Here is an 18,965-nt window from a genome sequence, read left to right as displayed (position 1 = left end):
TGACAATAAGCAGGCCTCCAATATCCTGACAGTCTTCTTTACAGTGACAGCCCTTCTGAGCACCCGCTTTGTCTTCACCTACCCAACTCCTTGTATATAATCAGCCACTCCTCAGGATATCAGGGCAGCAGCTCTTCCTGCCCACGGGTTCTGTGCCCGGACTTTGATAAAATCACTTTTTTGCACCAGAGATGTCTTAAAAATTCTTTCTTGGTTGTCGGCTCTGGACCTCTACTTATATTCTAAAACTTCATCACTCAAGCCAGGCAGATAGCCTGGCAACCACTCCCACCTATTTAAAACTCTTAAGTTCCTTCCAGCTTAGTTTTAATTGTCCACATCTTTTTTTTTTCCTGTGGTAATTTAAAAGTCTTTCAGAGGTAAGAGTTTTTGCAAACAGCCATTTTCAGGCTGCTAAGGTGAATACTTTACATTAGGTGAATACTTTATTCAGAAAAACATAAAACCCTGAGTGGACTCTTCCCACCCAATACCTCAAGGGTCCCCAGGGAGTTGGGGTATGAGCTGGCTGTGACTAAACACTGCAGAAAAGCACCAGGGAGGCTGAGCACAAATGCCAAATCTCGGACCTCACCCCAATTCTTTAGGGGTACAATGGCTCTGGACACCTGTGGTTTTACAGCCCGCCCACATCTCCCCCCCCCCCCTCCCCCCGACAACATCTCCCTCCCTGCCCCACATCTCCTGCTCCCCATCCCCTCCCCCCCACCTTGATTTAAGCAAAGAGTCTCTGGTCCACACTTTGAGAAACTGTTTCAGGACACTGGTCTCCCATATGAGGTGTACCATATCATACTCTGAAATGGTGTAAGAAAACAGTGGAACAACTGTATTTTTACCTAACAAGGACAAGGAATTAAGCCACTCTAAGAGCTACTCACCTGGCCCCAGCCCTCCCTTGCCCTGTCTCCTCAAGAAGCAGTGGAAGCCCACAAGTCTGAGGCCTCACAGGTGCCCCATCACTGAGGGCCTGGCCCAGGGAATAGAGGATTGCCACTGCTAACACTGAGTTTTAACTAAATGAACTGCTATGGGCTGAAATGGTCCCCCCACCCCAAACCCATATGTTGAAGCCCTAAGACCTCAGGGGAATGGATTTTATAGGACTAATTAAGGTAAAATAAGGTCATAGTGTGGCCCTAATGCAATATGGCTAGTGTCCTTATAAAAAGACATTAGGACACTGACAGATACAGAGAAAAGGCCATGTGAAGACAGAAAAGATGACCATCTATAAGCCAAGGAGAGGCTTTGTCAGGATAAACCACCCTTGCTGACACCTTGATCTTAGACTTTCAGCCTCCATAACTGTGAGGAAATAAATTCTTGTTGTTTAAGACACCCAATCTGCCGGACTTTGTTACAAGAGCCCTAAAGGACTAACAAACAAACCCTGTGGCAAGGTTTCATTCCTGCAAAGATACTGGAGATGGGAGGAAATCAGGTGTACTGGCAGCCCCTGGCACCTTCTACAGTTAACAACTGGCCTCACTCCAAGTTGTAGGCACAGGAAGTACTGAACAGGCCACCACAACCAACAAGCACACACAACACCATCTCCTACATCTTCGCCATGTCCTTTTCAAACTACAATGTATTATCAACTAGACATACTTTATGATTCACCCACCAAACCGGATACAGACACTGTTCATGCTTATAAACCACCAACTGGAATTCATGCTTAGAGTCATTTTAGAGATGGAGCAAGCAGATGAGAGGACAGGGATGTGAAATGCTGTGCTTGCCAAAATCACTTTTTTTTTTTTTTTGCAGGGGGAGCTAATAAAGCAGATAAAAGATGAAAGGAGAAATACCGAGTGTGTATAATTTATTTAAACTAAATTTTCAGGCAACATGAGGAACTCAGATGCATCGACTTGGGATATGGGTAGAGATATGGTATGATATGGCACTACTCCATCACTCCTTCATGGGAACTGCCAGCTGAAGGCAGAGGCTGGGAACCAGCATGGGGCTACACTCAGCAGGAACCAATCAGTTCTTAAGCTTGGAGAGCTGTGCAAGAGTGTGAAGATGGCCTGGACAGATCTTAGCTGAGCTGGCCAGCTAAGGAACTTGGAAGAGGTGACTTGGCTTTCAGGCATGCATATCCCCTCCTGTGGCTAATATGTGATAACAGGATCTTCTAGGAGAGCTGGCAGGGCTGTCTCGTGGGGGCATGCTCTCCAATTACTCTAAATGAAATCAAGAAGCTCCTGAGGCACACAAGTTCTAAGCACATTCTCAAATACATCATCTTGGCTAACTATGAAGAAAGCCACCTGTGTAAAAAGGGAGAATTCAGAGGTGACCTGAGACTTTCACACTTAGAGTCTGCAGGAAGGGCACGTGTGACCAAGGTGCACAAGACCACCCTTACCCATCTGAGGGGGTCCCCGAGGTTGAGTCACACCTAGAGATCAGACAATATAGCACATCTCCCTTCCTGCCTTGACCTTGTGGCAGAATCAGGGCAACAGAGAGATCCAAAAGCTTCTCAAAAGCCCTTCCAGAATCACAACTAATTCCACACAACCTATGGGTAAGCCCAAAATGTGTGACTGGAATATAAATGATATATAGCAAACCCAGCACAGGGTCTCACAGAAGTGCAAGTCAGGAAGTCACAGCCTCTATGGCAGCTGTCCCAGTCCTTGGCCATCCTGGCAGACACATCCCCAAGTGGGCTCACCCCACTCTGTTCATTTCTGGTGTGGGGTGTGCTGTATGTGGACATGGAAAAGGTTATAGCTCCCCACATCTCATGTGTATGGTCTGCCAGCAACATATGTGAAAGGATGTGTTCCCTTTCTCTGGTGGAGGGCAGTGGGGGACTGTTGATTCTCCCTTTACTCAGCTGGCAGTTCTGGAGGGCAAGGAGCTCCCCACCTCAACATGTGCACCCTTTGCATGGATCCCTTGCAGGATGCACTCAGCCAGTCTTATTTGGAAGAGGCATTTATTTAAGAGGCAAATTATTAAAACATAAAAGAAAAGTTAAATGAAAATTAATCTTTAAAAAATTAAAAAGTTAAATATTATTAATTCAATGGAAAAATGTGATGGCTAACTTTATGTGATAACTTGGCTATGCTATGGTATTACTCCACTTTTGTCAAATGCCAGTTTAGATGTTGCTATAAAGGTATTTTTTAGATGTGATTAACATTTAAATCAGTAGTTATTGAGTAAAGCAGATTACCCCCCACATTGTTGGTGGGCATCATCTAATCAGTTGACAGCTACGAAAGAAAACATAAGATGACTGAGGTCCTCTAAAAAGGTGGGAATTCTGCCTCCATCCTGCCTTTGGACTCAAGTAACCACATTAACTCTTCCCTGAATCTCCAGCCTATCTACTGTGAATTCAGACTTGCCAGCCTCCACATCCTGTGAGCCAACTCCTTAAGATAACTTCATCTCTCTTCCTCCCCCCCTCTCTCTCTCTCTCTCTACACACACACACACACACACACACACACACACACACACACACACTGGTCCTTACTTGTGGAAAAAGAAGAAAATTATTTAAAATAAGTAGCTGGAGTAGGGATTTAAATACAATGCAAATCCTCATCAGTACTTCTGACTTGAGGCTACAAGATTTTTTAGAGCAAAGTGTCCCTTCTTCTGAAGATTATCTTTAAGGATAAATAAATGCCCATTCCCACTGTCCTGGCCAAGACAACATGTGCACAAGGAATGATCATGCTAGCTCTGGGCACAAAATTCTGGGTATAGAATCAGGATCCAAGAAGGGAACTGAGTGCTCTCTAAGCACTGGTTCTTTTCCACTGTGGAGTAAAACATACCCAAGGGAGAGCAAAGAACTGGATCTAATAAGTTTGGCTAGTGGAGTATCTGAGATATAAATACAAATCACAAATATTCTGGTTTCTAGATCATAGTAGTTATCACTACCCATCTGTCTTATTCACAACTAAAAATTCTGGAAGGCATGTTCAAGATCCATCATTTCTATCCCCACAACCATGCATAGAGAGGAGGCAGTCATGATAAAACTGGGTGGGGGAGCAATCAGTTAAATGAATGCTTAATGAGCTTCTGCTGAACAGTATAAATGCACACCAGGCTTAAACCAACAGAGATAAAAAACACATCCCTATTTCCTTGAGACCATGCTCAATGAAGAAAATTTATACAAATGCAAATCTTATCCCTGGAATGTTCGGAAATCCTATTAGATAACCTAAAATTAGGCCAGAGCTGACATGTTTACACCCCACTCATGGCCCAGGCTCTCCAACAGTGCTTGCAGAGTTCCTGTGCTTAAGGCCCCCACTTGCGGCCAAAGGTTCTCCAGATATAAGGAAGACAAATAACAAAATGGCAGCTATAAATCCTACCATGTAAGTATTTATACAAAATATAAATGGACTAGACAATCCAAAGGCAGACACTGACACCTTGAATTTTTAAAAATGAACCAATTATATGCTATCAGAGACATATTTTAATTCAAAGTTAAAAACAAGGTGAAGCTAAATGCACAGAAAAAGATACAACACATAAGGAGAAACCAAAAGTGGGCAAAAGTAGTTTTACTAATATTAGATAAAATAAGACAACATAGACTTGAGGATAAAAATCAATACTAAAAACATAATAAAAGATCCAATCTCTCAGCAAGATTTAACAATTATAAACACATATGCATCTAACAACACAGCTTTATAATACATGAATATAATCTTTTATGTACAATATCCCAAAACTTCTACCAAAAAAAAGTTAGAACTAATAAATGAATTCAGCAAAGCTTCAAGAAACAAAAGCAACACATAAAAATCAGGTGAACAACCAGAAAATGTATTAAGAAAACATTCTAGGGGTGTATGAGTGGCTCAGGCAGGCAGCTGCCTTTAGTTCAGGTCATGTACTGGGATCAAGACCTGGGTTGGACTCTATGCTCAACGGGGAGTCTGCTTCTTTCTCTCCCTCTGCACCTCCCCCCAGGTATACCCACTCTCTCACACACATGCTTGCTCTCTCTCAAATAAATAAATAAAACCTTAAAAAAAGGAAAGAAGGAAGGGAGGAAGGGAGCAAAGAAGGGAGGGAGGGAGGGAATGAACATTCCATTTACAGTAGCATCAACATTTTTTAAAAAGGAGAATCCTATCGTTTCTTGGCCTTTTGGCTAAGATCAAGCGTAAAAAGGAGGATCCTGAGTTTACCTCATCCAGTGGATACAACTCGGTAACACCCACATCAGTGTGAATAACCCAGAAAATGACCTGAAGACTGGCAGAACAGACTTTCCACAGCTAAATGTAGAGAAGAGGCCACAGAAAAGGTAGGAAGAGCAGAGAAATGGTCGAGAGCCACATGGACCCATGGGACTGTCCTCCAGAGGGAGGTACACTGTGGGCATGGAAAGGTGAAAGAAACAGACCCCTGTACAATGCACCAGCACAGGGCAGACGACTGCCCATAACATTTAGCTCTGAAAACCAGAGGGGACTAACTTAGCAGGTTCTTACAATCAGTAGGGCTTAATACCAGGAACTTTAAAAACCAAGAAGCTCAGCTTTGAGAGAGCCTAAGGGTGACAGGAAACTGAGTCCTCAGCCCTCAAGAGACCTCACAACAAACTGAAGTGCCACTAAAGCAACATTTTGAAATGCCTGGGGTGTATGAGAAGGAGATTTGTTTACTAATTTGGGGCATATGCTGGAATGACATGGATCTTTGGGAGACTTCTCCAGGAACAAAAGAACTGGTGGGTGCCATTCCCTACGGCCCCTCCAACCAACTCCCCCCAGCATAGATATAAGGACACCTTCGGAAGCCAGTGCAGCACCAACACTCCATACCTAGCTTGCTTACAGCACACCTCACCCCCATGTACACCTCCACCAAATCAGCCAGCCTAGACAGTTTACCCAGGCAGTAGCAGGTCCTGCACTGGGCCAGCTCAGACTCTGCAGGCACTGTGGAGCCCCATCCTGGCATTCTCCTAGGGACTACCTCATCCAATACACCCTTGGCTCACCCAAAGAGGTGCACCACTTCAAAGTGACTCTGCGCAGGGAGAAGAGAAGATAACCATACACACCAGTTAGACAGCAGCCCCAGCAGTGGGTGGGCATAGACATTTGGTCTGACCACAGGCCCCACCCACCAATGAAAGATCCTCGGCAGACAACACAAGGGAAGCACCCTTCAGTTCAGTGCTACTAGAGTTTTGGCAAATGCATGATCTGACTCAACTCAAGACCAAGAGAGCCCCAGACTAACCCCCTAACAACAAAAGGACCAAAACTTGACCACAACAGGCAAAGAGAGCCACCGCACATAACTGGACTGAAGGCAAATGCAGCTCAGCCACAAAAGCAGGGCAAATGCAATATACATAGAAGACATTTCTGAAATGCCAGGTTCTGGTGAATAGGAGACATTGCACCATAAGGCACCTCAAGACCTCTTTTTTCATAAGGCCATTATTTTCAGGAGCAGGAAACATAGCTCTTCTAACACACAGAAACAGACACAGAAAGTTAGACTAAATGAGAAGACAAAGGAATATGTCCCAAATGAAAGAACAGAAAAATCATGGCAAGAGACCTAAACAAAACAGAGATAAATAATATGCCTTATAGAGAATTATAAAGATACCGGACTTTTTTCTCCGTGGACTTGAGAAAAAAGTGGAGGATTTCAAGGAGACTCTCAAAAAAGAGAAGACATAAAAAAGAATCAATCAGAGATGAAGAACTCAATAAACGAAATTAAAAATACACTAGAGGAAACAGAACAATGGATCAGTGACCTGTAGGATACAGTAACGAAGAGCAACCAAGCTGAACAGGAGAGAGAGAAATAATAATAAAAAAATGAGAACAGACTAAGGGAACTCAGCAATATCATCAAGCATGATAAAATTCTCGTTATAGGTATCCAAGAAGGAAAAGAGAAAAGGAACAGAAAATTTATTTTAAAAAATAACAGCTGAAAACTTCCTAAATTTGGTGAAGAAATCTACATCCAGGAGGCACAGACAGCCACCAACAAAACCACCCAAGAAGCTCCACAGACAGACACAGTAATTAAAATAGTAAAAAGTAGTGATAAAGAAAAAAAGTTAATGCAGCAAAAGAAAAGGAGACAGTTACATACAAGGAAAACCCCATAAGGCTATCAGTGGATTTTTCAGGAGAAACACTGCAGGCCAGAAGAGAGTAGCATGATATATTTAAATGCTGAAAGAAAAAAACCTGCAACCAGGAATATTCTATCCTGCAAGACAGAAGAAAAGACAGAGTTTCTCAGACAAAAGATAAAGGAATTCATCACCATTAAACCAGCCTTACAAGAAATGTTCAAGGAGACTCTCTCTGACTGGAAAGGAAAGGCCATAAGTAGAAGTAAGAAAAGCAGGAACAATAAAGGTAATAAAATTAAATATATCTATACAATGATACTGATGGCAAGGGATTCACAAAAGGATGTAAAGTTGATACCATATACATAAATGTTGAGGGGAGAGGAGTAAAGAAAGGGTTCAAACTTAAGCAACCATCAACTTAACATAGCTATATGCCTAAGATATCATATATAAACCTAATGATAACTACAAATCAAAAACAAGTGATATGTATAAAATAAAGAGAAAGGAATCTAAGTAAATGCTTAAAGAAAGCCAGCAAACCATGTAAGAGATTAAGAGAAGAAAGGAGGGGCGCCTGGGTGGCTCAGTGGGTTAAAGCCTCTGCCTTCGGCTCGGGTCATGATCCCAGAGTCCTGGGATCGAGCCCCGCATCGGGCTCTCTGCTCGGCGGGGAGCCTGCTTCCCCCTCTCTCTCTGCCTGACTCTCTGCCTACTTGTGATCTCTGTCTGTCAAATAAATAAATCTTTAAAAAAAAAAAAAAAAGAAGAAAGGAACAAAGAACTACAAAAACAAGTGTAAAACAAGTAACAAAATGGCAATAAACTCATATTTATCAATAATTGAATGTAAGTGGACTAAATCTTCAATCAAAGTGTAACAGAATGGATAAAAAAAAAGATTCATTTATATGGTTCCAACAAGAGACTTATTTCAGACCTAAAGACATGCAGATTGAAAGGGAAGAGATGGAAAAGTATTTATCAAGCAAATTAGAGTGAAAAGAAAAACAGGTTATCAACCCATAGATGGCACCAAACAGACATTAAAACAAAGATGGTAACAAGAGACAAAGAAGGACACTATGGGGGGACAAATACAACAACTGTAATATTTATGCCCCCAACTTGGAAGCACCCAAATACATAAAACAATAACAAACATAAAGGAAATAATCAAGAGTAATATAATAAAAGTAGAGGACTTTAACGCCCTTTTTTTTTTAAAGATTTTATTTATTTGACAGACAGAGATCACAAGTAGGCAGAGAGGCAGGCAGAGAGAGAGGAGGAAGCAGGCTCCTCACGGAGCAGAGAGTCTGATGCGGGGCTCGATCCCAGAACCCTGAGATTATGACCTGAGCCAAAGGCAGAGGCTTTAACCCACTGAGCCCCCCAGGCGCCTCTAAAGCCCTTTAATCAGTGGACAGATCATCCACACAGAAAGCCAACAAGGGAACACTGGCTTTGACTGACACTCTGGATTAAATGGATTTAACAGATATATTCAGAATATTCCATTCTAAAACACCAGGTTACACACTCTTTTCAAGTATACACAGAACATTCTCCAGAACAGATCACATGATACCACAAAAACAAATCTCAACAACTTCAAAAAGACTAAAGTCATACCATGCATCTTTTCTGACCATGATGCTATAAAATGAGACATCGACCACAAGAAAGAATCTGGAGAGCACAAATATACGGAGGTTAAACAACATGCTACTAAATAATGAGTGGGTCAACCAGGAAATCAAAGAGAAAATACAAAAATACCTGGAGACAAATGAAAATGAAAACACAACAATCCAAAATCTTTGGGATGCTGCAAAAGCAGTTCTAAGAGGGAAGTTCACAGCAATGCAGGTCTGCCTCCAGAAGCAAGAAAAATCTCAAATAACCTGCCCTACCATCTAGAAGAGCTAGTAAAAGAATAACAAACAAAACCCAAAACCAGCAGAAAGAAGAAAATAGTAAAGATTAGAATAAATATATATGATAAAGAAACAACAACAACAAAAAACCCACAATAGAACAGATCAATGAAACCAGGAACTGGCTCTTTGAAAAGATCAACAAAACTGATAAACTTCCAGCAAGACTCATTTAAAAAAAAAAAAAAAAAAAAAAAAAAAAAAGGGGGGGGGGGGCAGAGAGAGGACTCAAATAAACAAAATCACAAATTAAAGAGGAGAAATAACAACTGACACCACAGAAATACAAATGATTTTAAGAGACTATTAAGAAAAACTATGTCAACAAATTGGAAAACCTAGAAGAAATGGATAAATTCCTAGAAACACATAACCTCCAAAATTGAAGCAAGAAAAAGAGAAAATTTGAACAGGCTGATTAGCAGTAATGAAATTGAATCAGTAATCAAAAAACCAAAAAGCAAAAGTCTAGGAATAGATAGCTTCACAGGTGAATTCTACCAAACATTTAAAGACTTAATACCTATTCTTCTCAAACTATTCCAAAATATAGAAGAGGAAGGAAAACTTCCAAATTCATTCCATGAGGCCAGCATTACCATGATATCAAAAGCAGATAAAGACACCACTAAAAAAAAACCTACAGGACAGTATCTCTGGAACACACATGCAAAAATCCTCAACAGTTCAAGAGTTAAGTGTTGGAGGAGTAGGGGACCCTAAGTGTGTCTTGTCTCTTGAACACAGGTAGACTGCTATCAAATCATTCTGAAAAACCCAATAAATCATTCAGAGGTCTGAAAAAACAAAACTGTAAATCTACATGTAGAAGCTGGGTGGCTCAGCTGGTTAAGCATCTGCCTTTGGCTCAGGTCATGATCCCAGGGTCCTGTGATTAAGGCCCCCACCCCCTGCTCAGCAGGGAGCCTGCTTCTCCCCCTCTCTCTGCCCCTCCTGAACTCATGCTCTGGTCATGTGCACGTTAATTCTCTCTCTCTCATATAAATAAAATCTAAAAAAAAAAAACCCTAAACAACAACAAACATAATCTTATTTATATCATAGAGTCCCAGAAAATGAAGAGAGAAAAATAGCTGAAAACTTCCCTAATCTGAGGAAGGACACAGACATTGAAATCCAAGAAGCACAGAGAATTCCCACTAAATTCAACAAAAGTCAACCACTGTTAAGGTATATAATAGACAAATTCACAAAATACACAGACAAGGAAAGAATCCTGAAAGAAACAAGGGGAAAAAAGTCCCTAACCTACAAGGGAAAACAGATCAGGCTCACAGCACGTCTAACCATAGAAATGTGGCAGGACAGAGAGGAATGACAGGAAATATTTAATGGGCTGAATGGAAAAAATATGCAGCCAAGATTTCCTTACCCGAAAGGCTGTCATTCAGAATAGAAGGAGAGATAGAGTTTCCCAAACAAAAACTAAAGGAGTTCATGACCACAGACCAGCCCTGCAAGAAATTTGAAGAGGGACTCCTTGAGTGGAGAAAAAAACCCCAAAAGCAACAAAGACTAGAAAGGACCAGAGAATATCACCAGAAACACCAACTCTACAGGTAGCACTATGGCACTAAATTCACGTCTTTCAAAAACCTCTCTGAATATGAAATATGTTTTATATCAATAAAAGAAAGGGTAAAAACCATATGATGCTTTCACCAAATGCACAAAAAGCATTTGATAAAATGCAACATCCATTCATGATAAAAACTCAACAAAGTAGAGTTAGAGGGAACATATAACTTAATAAAGGCCTTATGTGAAAAACCCACAATGAATATCATACTCAATGGGAAAAAACAGAGCTTTTCCCCTAGGATCAGGAACAAGATGAAGACGTCCACTCTCACACCTAAAACTAATATAACACCGTATGCTAACTACACTGAATGCCAACTACACCAGAATTAAAATAAAATTTAAAACAAGAAAGAAAAATATATTTAAGAATAGATTTAACCAAGAGGTAAAAGATTTGTACACTAAAAATACAAAACACTGCTGAAAGTAATTAAAGACACAAATGAATATATTTCACATCCCTGGACTGGAAGACCTAATATTGCTAAGATGACAACATAACTCAAAGCTGTCTACAGATTTGATGTGATGTCTTTCAAAATTCCAACAGTATTTTTTGCAAAACTAGAAAATCACACCCCAAATTAATACGGAATTGCAAGGTACCCAGAATAGCCAAAAGAATCTTGAAAAAGAACAACAAAGTTATAGGTATCACACTTACTGAATTCAAAACTTACTATAAAGCAACAGTAAACAAAAAATGTGGTACTGGCATAAAGATTGACACACTGACTGATGACACAGAACAGAGAGCCCAGAAATAAACCCTTGTTTATAAGTCAGTGATTTTCAACAAGGGTGTCAAGATCATTGCATGGGAAAAGGACAGTCTTTTTAACAAATAGTGCTGGGAGGGGCGCCTGGGTGGCTCAGTGGGTTAAAGCCTCTGCTTTTAGCTAGGGTCATGATCTCGGGGTCCTGGGATCAAGCCCCACATCGGGGCTCTCTGCTCAGCAGGGAGCCTGCTTCCCCCTCTCTCTCTGCATGCTTCTCTGCCTACTTGTGATCTCTGTCAAATAAATAAACAAAATCTTAAAAAAAAAAAAACAAATAGTGCTGGGAAAACTGGATAATTGCATGCGAAGAATTAAACTGGCCATTAGCTTACACTACCTATAAAAGTTAACTCAAATAAACAAACAACAAGCTAAACATAAGAGGTAAAACTATAAAACTCTTGTAAGGAAATATATAGGAAAAGCTTCATGATTTTGGATTTGGATTTGGGAACAATTTCTTAAATATGTCACCAAAACACCGGCAACAAAGAAAAAAATACATAAACTAGACGTGAAAATTAAAAACAAGCACACCCACCCAAGGATGATGTCAATGAGTGAAAAGACAACTTGCAGAACGGGAGAAAATATCTGCAAATCATATATTTGATGAGAGATTGGTATCCAAAACACATAAAGAATTCCTCTAACTCAACAGCAAAAAGACAAACAACATGATTAAAAAGTGTACAAAGGACTTCAAACAGAATATCTTTCTCTAAAGATATATGAATGGCAAATATGTACAGGAAAAGATGCTCAACATTACTAATCATTAGGAAAATGCAAATCAAAACCAGAATGAGATACCATTTCACACCCATCAGGATGGCTTTATCAAAACCAAAAAAACCAACAAACCAGAAAAAAGTGTTGGTAAGGATGTGAAGGAATTGGAACCCCTGTACATTGTTGGGAATGTTGGTGCAGCTGCTGTGGAAAACAGTATGTCAATTCCTAAAACAAAAACAAAAAACAAAAACTAAACACAGCATTACCATATGATCCAGCAATTCCACTTCTGGGTATCTACCCAAAAGAATTGAAAACAGCATCTGAAAGAGGTATTTGTACACCCATGTTCATAGTAGCATTCTACAGTAGCAAAAGGTGGGAACAACCCAAATGTCCATCAACAGATGACTGGACAAAGAAAATACAGTATATACATACAATGGAATATTATTTGACCTTAAAAAGGGATTAAATTCCGATACATGATACAAATGGATGCCAAACCAAATAGTCATACCAAATGACATACCAAATGAAATAAGCCAGAAAAAAAAGGAAAAATAATGTACAACTGCATTTTTATATATGGCTGTAATAGTCAAGTTCATAGAAAGTAGAATGGTAGTTGCCAGATGCTGGGGAAATACACGAATGGAGATTTTTTTTTTAATGGGCCAGAATTTCAGTTTGGGATGATGAAAAAGTTCTGGAGATGAATAGTGGTGATGGTTGCACAAAATGTAAATGTACTTAATTCTCCTAAACTGTACACTTGCAATGGTTAATATGGTAAATGTTAACATTTACCTTAGTAAAATAAAATCAGGTAGAGTGATTCCTCTAATTTATTTTTGTTTTTAAACATTTTTAAAGCTATTCTAGTTTATTTCCCCCTTCATATAAAGTGTAAAACCAGCTTTTTTTTTTTTTTTTTTTTTTAATTTACTTGACAGAGATTACAAGTAGGCAGAGAGGCAGGCAGAGAGAGAGGGGAGGAAGCAGGTTCCTCGCGGAGCAGAGAACCTGATGTGGGGCTTGATCCCAGGACCCTGGGACCATGACCTGAGCCGAAGGCAGAGGCTTTAACCCACTGAGCCACCCAGGCACGCCAGCTTGTCTTTTATTTATAAAAACATCCTGTTGAGGTTTCTTTTAAAAAAATTAAACATAGAGGTACCTGGGTGGCTCAGTCAGTTGAGTGTTCAACTCTTGATTTCAGCTCAGGTCCTGATTTCATGGGTCACGAGATTAAGCCCAGCATCAGCAAAGTGTCTGCTTGAGACTCTCTCTCTCCCTCTGCCCTTCCCCACCTCGTGTGTTCTCTCTTTCTCTCAAGTAAATAAGTAAATCTTTAAAAGAATTTTTTAATTAAATTTTCTTATGACCCTGCAATAACACTACTAGGTTTTTACCTAAAAGAAAATAAAACATATATCCATATAAAGACTTGCACATGGGTCTTTACAGCAGCATTGTTCCTAACAGGCAAAAAAGTGAAAACAACCAATAGTTCATCATCTGGCAAATGGATAAAGAAAAGGTGATATATCCATACAATGGAATACAATGTACCAAAAAGGAATGAATTACATGCTACAACAGAAATGAACTCCAAAAATGGTATTTTCAGTGAAAGAAGCCACACATAAAGACTACAAATTGTATACTTTCCTTTATGTTAAATGGTCAGAAAAGGCAGAAGATAGAAAATAAATTAGTGATTAGCTAGAGTAGGGTTAGAAATGGGGATTACCTTTTGGGTCATGTGGAATCTTACTGGGCTAAAAAGTATGTTCTAAAACTGGTTATGGTGATGACTGTACAACCCTATAAATCTACTGTAAATCACTGCATGACTCAAGTAGGTGAATTATGTACGTTATACCTCAAAAAGGAGTTTAAAAAAATCTCTTTGCTGAGATATTTGATTAGAATTATGTTAAATATAGAGATCAATTTGGAGAGAACTGACATCTTTACTATGATGAGTGTTCCAAACCCTGACTTCTCTATTTATTTATATCACCTTTGTTTTCATTCATCAGCGTTCTGTCATTTTCAGGACATAGATCCTGTGGTTTTAGATTTATATCTAAGTATTTGATTTTTTGAAGCTACTGAAAATGGTATTTTAAAGTTTCACCTTCTAATCATACATTGCTAGTATGTAGAGTGACTGACTGACATGTGTTGACTTTGTATTTTGTGATCTTACTAATTTCACTTACTAGTCCTAATAGCATTTTCATAAATGCCTTGGATTTTTATGTAGATTATCACGTTGTCTGCAAATAAGAGTTTCATTTCCCCTGCCAACTTGCATGCCTTTTCTTTCTCTGTCCTTATTGAAGTGGCTAAAATAAAATTCTTAAATTATGTAGGTGTTATTAATCCATACTATCCCATGACTGCTAAGAGATGGTTAAATTTTAATAGCAAAAACAATAAAAATATCTTCAACGGGTTACTTAAAACTTCACCTTTATAAAATACATTTTTCTAGTATAAAAACTTCAGAAAACATAGCACTAATAATAACTGCTCCTTCTACAGTATTTTCCTATATTGTCTTATTTGATCTTCATGAGAATCTAAGAGGTACTTTTCCCATGTTACCAAAGAAGGAAAATGTGTCAAGGTAGGCCAAGAAATGTGCCCATGTGACCTCAGATAATCACACTGGAGCAGACAGAATCAACAATCAAAGCAAAAGACTTGCCAGGACCCAACCTGATTTCACCTGCTCAAGTCTCTGTCTTCTAGGCATTGACCTGATCTCTCTATAAGGCAGTGCTAGTGCAATGCAAACCAAAAGCCAGAACACAGTCACAGAGTGAGAACAACAGGGAAGTGGAGAGGCAAATGCTTCTGGAGTGGTACCTGAGCAAGCACAGTGCCTGAAAAGAATCACAGGTGATTCAGTAAGTGTGTGAGGGTCAGATTGTAGATTATAACATTTGGGGCAAGGTATATTGGGCAGATTCTTTCTAATTTTTAAACTGAAGTATGTGAGTCAGGTGATTGGATTCAAAGTCTGGCTCTGCTACTTATCAGGCATATAATCTTGGACATATACTCCATTTCTCTTTGTCAATTTCCTCATCCAATAACTGCACCTACCTTTGATGGTTGTGAGAATAATTAGTATGTAAAGTACTTAGAACAAGAATTAGCAACAATGCCTGTTTCTGTAACTAAAGTTTTATTAAAACACAACCACGCTCTCATCACATATTGTCTATGCTGCTTTGATGTTACAACAGTAGAATGAAGTAGTTGTAATAAAAACCATATGGCCCCAAAAGGCACAAATATTCTTCATCTGGACCTTTACAGGAAAAATAGCCCTGGCTTAGAACAATGCTGGAGCATAGGTGCTCAAGAAATGTTAGCTATTATTTTAACCCAAACTCACTTCCAGAATAGTAGGCTTGAGTATGTGCACAAAGCTATAAACAAAAGCACTATGGTGGTAACAAATATGAAAGAACAATGTCAAATAACAAGAGGCTGATTAAATAAATATACCCACACCAAGGAATACTATACAACCGTTAAAAAGAATGAAGGAGGGGCGCCTGGGTGGCTCAGTGGATTAAGCATCTGCCTTCGGCTCAGATCATGACCTTGGGTCCTGGGATCCCTGCTCAGTAGGGAGTCTGCTTCTCCCTCTCCCTCTGCCCCTCCACCTGCTCATGCACATGTGAGCTCTCTTGCTCACTCTCTTTCAAATAAATAAAATCTTAAAAAAAAAAAAAAAGAGTGAAGAAAAATCTGCGTATACATACCGCATATGCCAACACGAAAGGATCTCCAAGATCTTAAAATGAGCCAAAATCATTAGGTGGAAAGGTATGATGATATATGCAATATAATCTCATTATGTTACTAAAGGACACAAAAAAACTAAAAACTACATGTATATACAGAAAAGGCTATATAGTACCACAGAAGTACTGAAGGAATTTCACTTTTAATATACATGGTTCTGTGCTTTTCTATTTTTTTAATAAGTGGGCATTTTATAATTTTTCTCATGACCTAAAAATACTATTTGAGGGGCACCTGGATGGCTCAGTCAGTGGAACGACAGCCTCTTGGTTTCCCCTCTGGCGGTGATCTCCGGTGGTGGGATCCAGCCAACCAGGGGCTCTGGGTTGGTGGAAGTAGGCTTGAGATTTCCTCCCTCTTCTCCTACCCCCACTCACATAGGAAGGCCTGCTCTCTCTCTCTCTTTCTAAGAAATAGATAAATCTTTAAAGAAATGTATTATTTCAGTCTCTCAGGTTGTATCCTAAATGTATACTTATCAAAACTTTATGTCTTTACCCTCAGGGACAAACTAGAAAATAGATTAATCTCAAATGCTTTACAGTAAACAAACTAAGCCACACACATATTCTGGAAAAAGCAAAATGTAGGAGTGGAAAACAACTCAGGTGTTGCCAAGAGTTGTGAAAGTGGAGAGGGGCTGCTTACAAAGAGACAGTTGAAGGAATTTTGGGGGTGACAGAACTGTTCTGTATCTTTTTTTTTTTCTGTTCTGTATCTTGATTGTGATGGGAGTCCTATGACCGTGTATTTGTCAAAACTTGTGATCATACACCGAAAAACAAACTTTACTACATGTAAATTTAAAAATAAATCCAAATAAACACACACACACACAAAAAAAACAGAAACTTTTTCTTTGAGCGACCTATCAGCATAGGAACATACATGTTAACACAGGAAATGTTTTCCACCACAATTCTGTTTGCCTCTGTCACAGAGATAATGCTGCAGGGGAAGAAGGCAGCAGGGAATCAAAATATTAGCACCAAATTCCTACTGAATTCCTACAAATGCATACTTGCTGTGGTCCAAGTTTAAATAATAGTGACTTCTTTTCAGCTCTGTGCCTGCACATTGACACTTCACATGGAAAACCACTATGACATTCAAGGATAAGGAACAGCAAAGGTGGGACTCTCAGTGGTAGAGGCACCCCAGAGCACAGCAACCAGAAACTGCCGCCTCTGGCTGCTGAACCTGGAGAAGATTTTCTGGCACAATCACTAAGTACTCTGAGTTAGTGACGGAGTCAAGCACAGCAATCTGATATATGGCACCAGGTACCACTGCTGCTTCAATCACGAATCATTTAAGGAATAGTATTAGAAAAAGGCCAAGAAATTCCCCTGGGCTCAAGAAGCAGCAAAAACTGTCCAATGCAGCACACAGTACCCTCTACTACTAGAAAAGAAACACTCCAAAGTCTCAGTTACCCACAGAAGCGAAGATCATCCAACCCTGGGTTTCATAAGCAATTGCTATCTGTACTGTTCAGACATAACACGAGTGGACATGGTCTGGACGCCACTCCCAGCTTAAAAAACACTCCTTAAACCCCATTTCCAAATTACTCTCACCATTTTTCTCACACCCACAACGTGCTGCAAACTAAACGCACGCATTTCAGGCTTAAAATACACAATTCAGTATGGCTGTGCGAACAGCGCTGCCCACGTTAACAATCCTGGCGCCTTAACAAAGCCCAAAACTCATCTCCAAGAATCTGTAAAATGGTTTCGCTTGGCCAGAGTCTCCCTCCTTTCCTCAGAGAGGGGCACAAAGAAGCAAAAACTGGTTCGGGTCTAGTCGCACGGTATCAGTCCAAGCTGTCTGCGCCTTACTTTCCAACAATAACTACAAAACACCAATATACATACCCTCCTCACTGGAGCTCTGCCACGTGCCAGGGGCTACGGATGCGGGAAGCCGGGCGCAGGGGCCGGGGGCGCGGGGTCAGGGGTCAAGGGTCGAAAGGCTTTGGGGCAGGGAATGTGAGGGTGTCCACGGTAGCACAGACAGGGATGCGCTCCAACTGGGGGTTCGGAGGCTCGGAAAATGGCATGCCGGGGCCGGGGCGATTCCCGGGAGGCCGCGCCGGCTGGGAGGCCGCGCCGCGGAGAACCAAGTCCTGGCCGCCCGCGGGGCCGGGATGCGGCCCCTTTGCCATAATGCCCGATTGGGTTCCAGGGTCCGCCCGTACCCCACAGGAGTTGCAGGGCTGGGCAGGGTCAGCAGCCTTCCTCACCTGGGTCGGGGCGGCGGTGGCTCCGGGGTCCCAGTCAGGCTCTGGGAGTTTCCTGGCTGAGTGAGTCACTCGGGCGGGCCGGGAATGCGCCAGGAAGCACCCGGCCTCCTCCCCTTCCTCCCGGGGCGGGGGCTCTCCAGGCTCGGCCTCTTCCTCCTGGCGCTCCTCCCTCCGCGCTCCGGCCGCCGCCTGGCTGCTCCCTCCTTTGCCCGGTGCGCTCTCCACAGCCCCGCGGATCCTGCCTGGCAGCGCACGCCTTATGCCTATCCGCTGTAAGGAGGCGACGGAGAGGCCCTGGCCGTGCTCTCCTCTGGCTGCCTAAGATGCTCTCTGGGGAGATCTCGGAGAGCCACCTGCCGGCTTAGACGACCTCAGCTCTGCGTAGGACTGCTGGGCAGTACTGCTGTGGGACTCCCCCCAGGGCAGCCGTTGGGCTCGTGGAGGAAAAGGGGCGGAGATCTGCACCCTGCACCGGGTCTCCACCGGATCAGGGCTGTGGGTGGATGGGCTGCTGAAGAGGCGTGGCGGGAGCCGGGGGCGGGGGGCGAGCACCCAGCGCGCTCCCACCCGGCGCCACTACCAGGTAGGAGGTGCGCACACCTGCGCTTCGCAGGCCGTAGCGTGGCAGGCGATGAGGTACTGGGTGCGACAGGTACATACCGCCAGAG

The 18,965-nt window shown here is 41.4% G+C and overlaps 1 protein-coding gene across 2 annotated transcripts in view; it reads right to left on the bottom strand.

Annotated features, from left to right (window-relative positions):
• The window catches only part of LOC111161911 (cytoplasmic FMR1 interacting protein 1), a 116,234-nt gene extending 97,789 nt beyond the window's left edge, over positions 1–18,445 (bottom strand). For both annotated transcript variants that reach the window (XM_022525981.1, XM_022525982.1), the window contains exon 1: positions 18,298–18,445. The gene's annotated coding sequence lies outside the window, so the exon portion shown is untranslated. The remainder of the gene's footprint in view (positions 1–18,297) is intronic.
• Between the last annotated feature and the right edge of the window lie 520 nt (positions 18,446–18,965).

The sequence above is a fragment of the Enhydra lutris genome, unplaced genomic scaffold (assembly GCF_002288905.1).
Source record: "Enhydra lutris kenyoni isolate GAN:26980312 unplaced genomic scaffold, ASM228890v2 scaffoldscaffold87, whole genome shotgun sequence".
NCBI lineage: Eukaryota > Metazoa > Chordata > Mammalia > Carnivora > Mustelidae > Enhydra > Enhydra lutris.
Note: the sequence above shows the minus strand (reverse complement) of the source record. Positions and strands in the feature narration are given on the sequence as shown.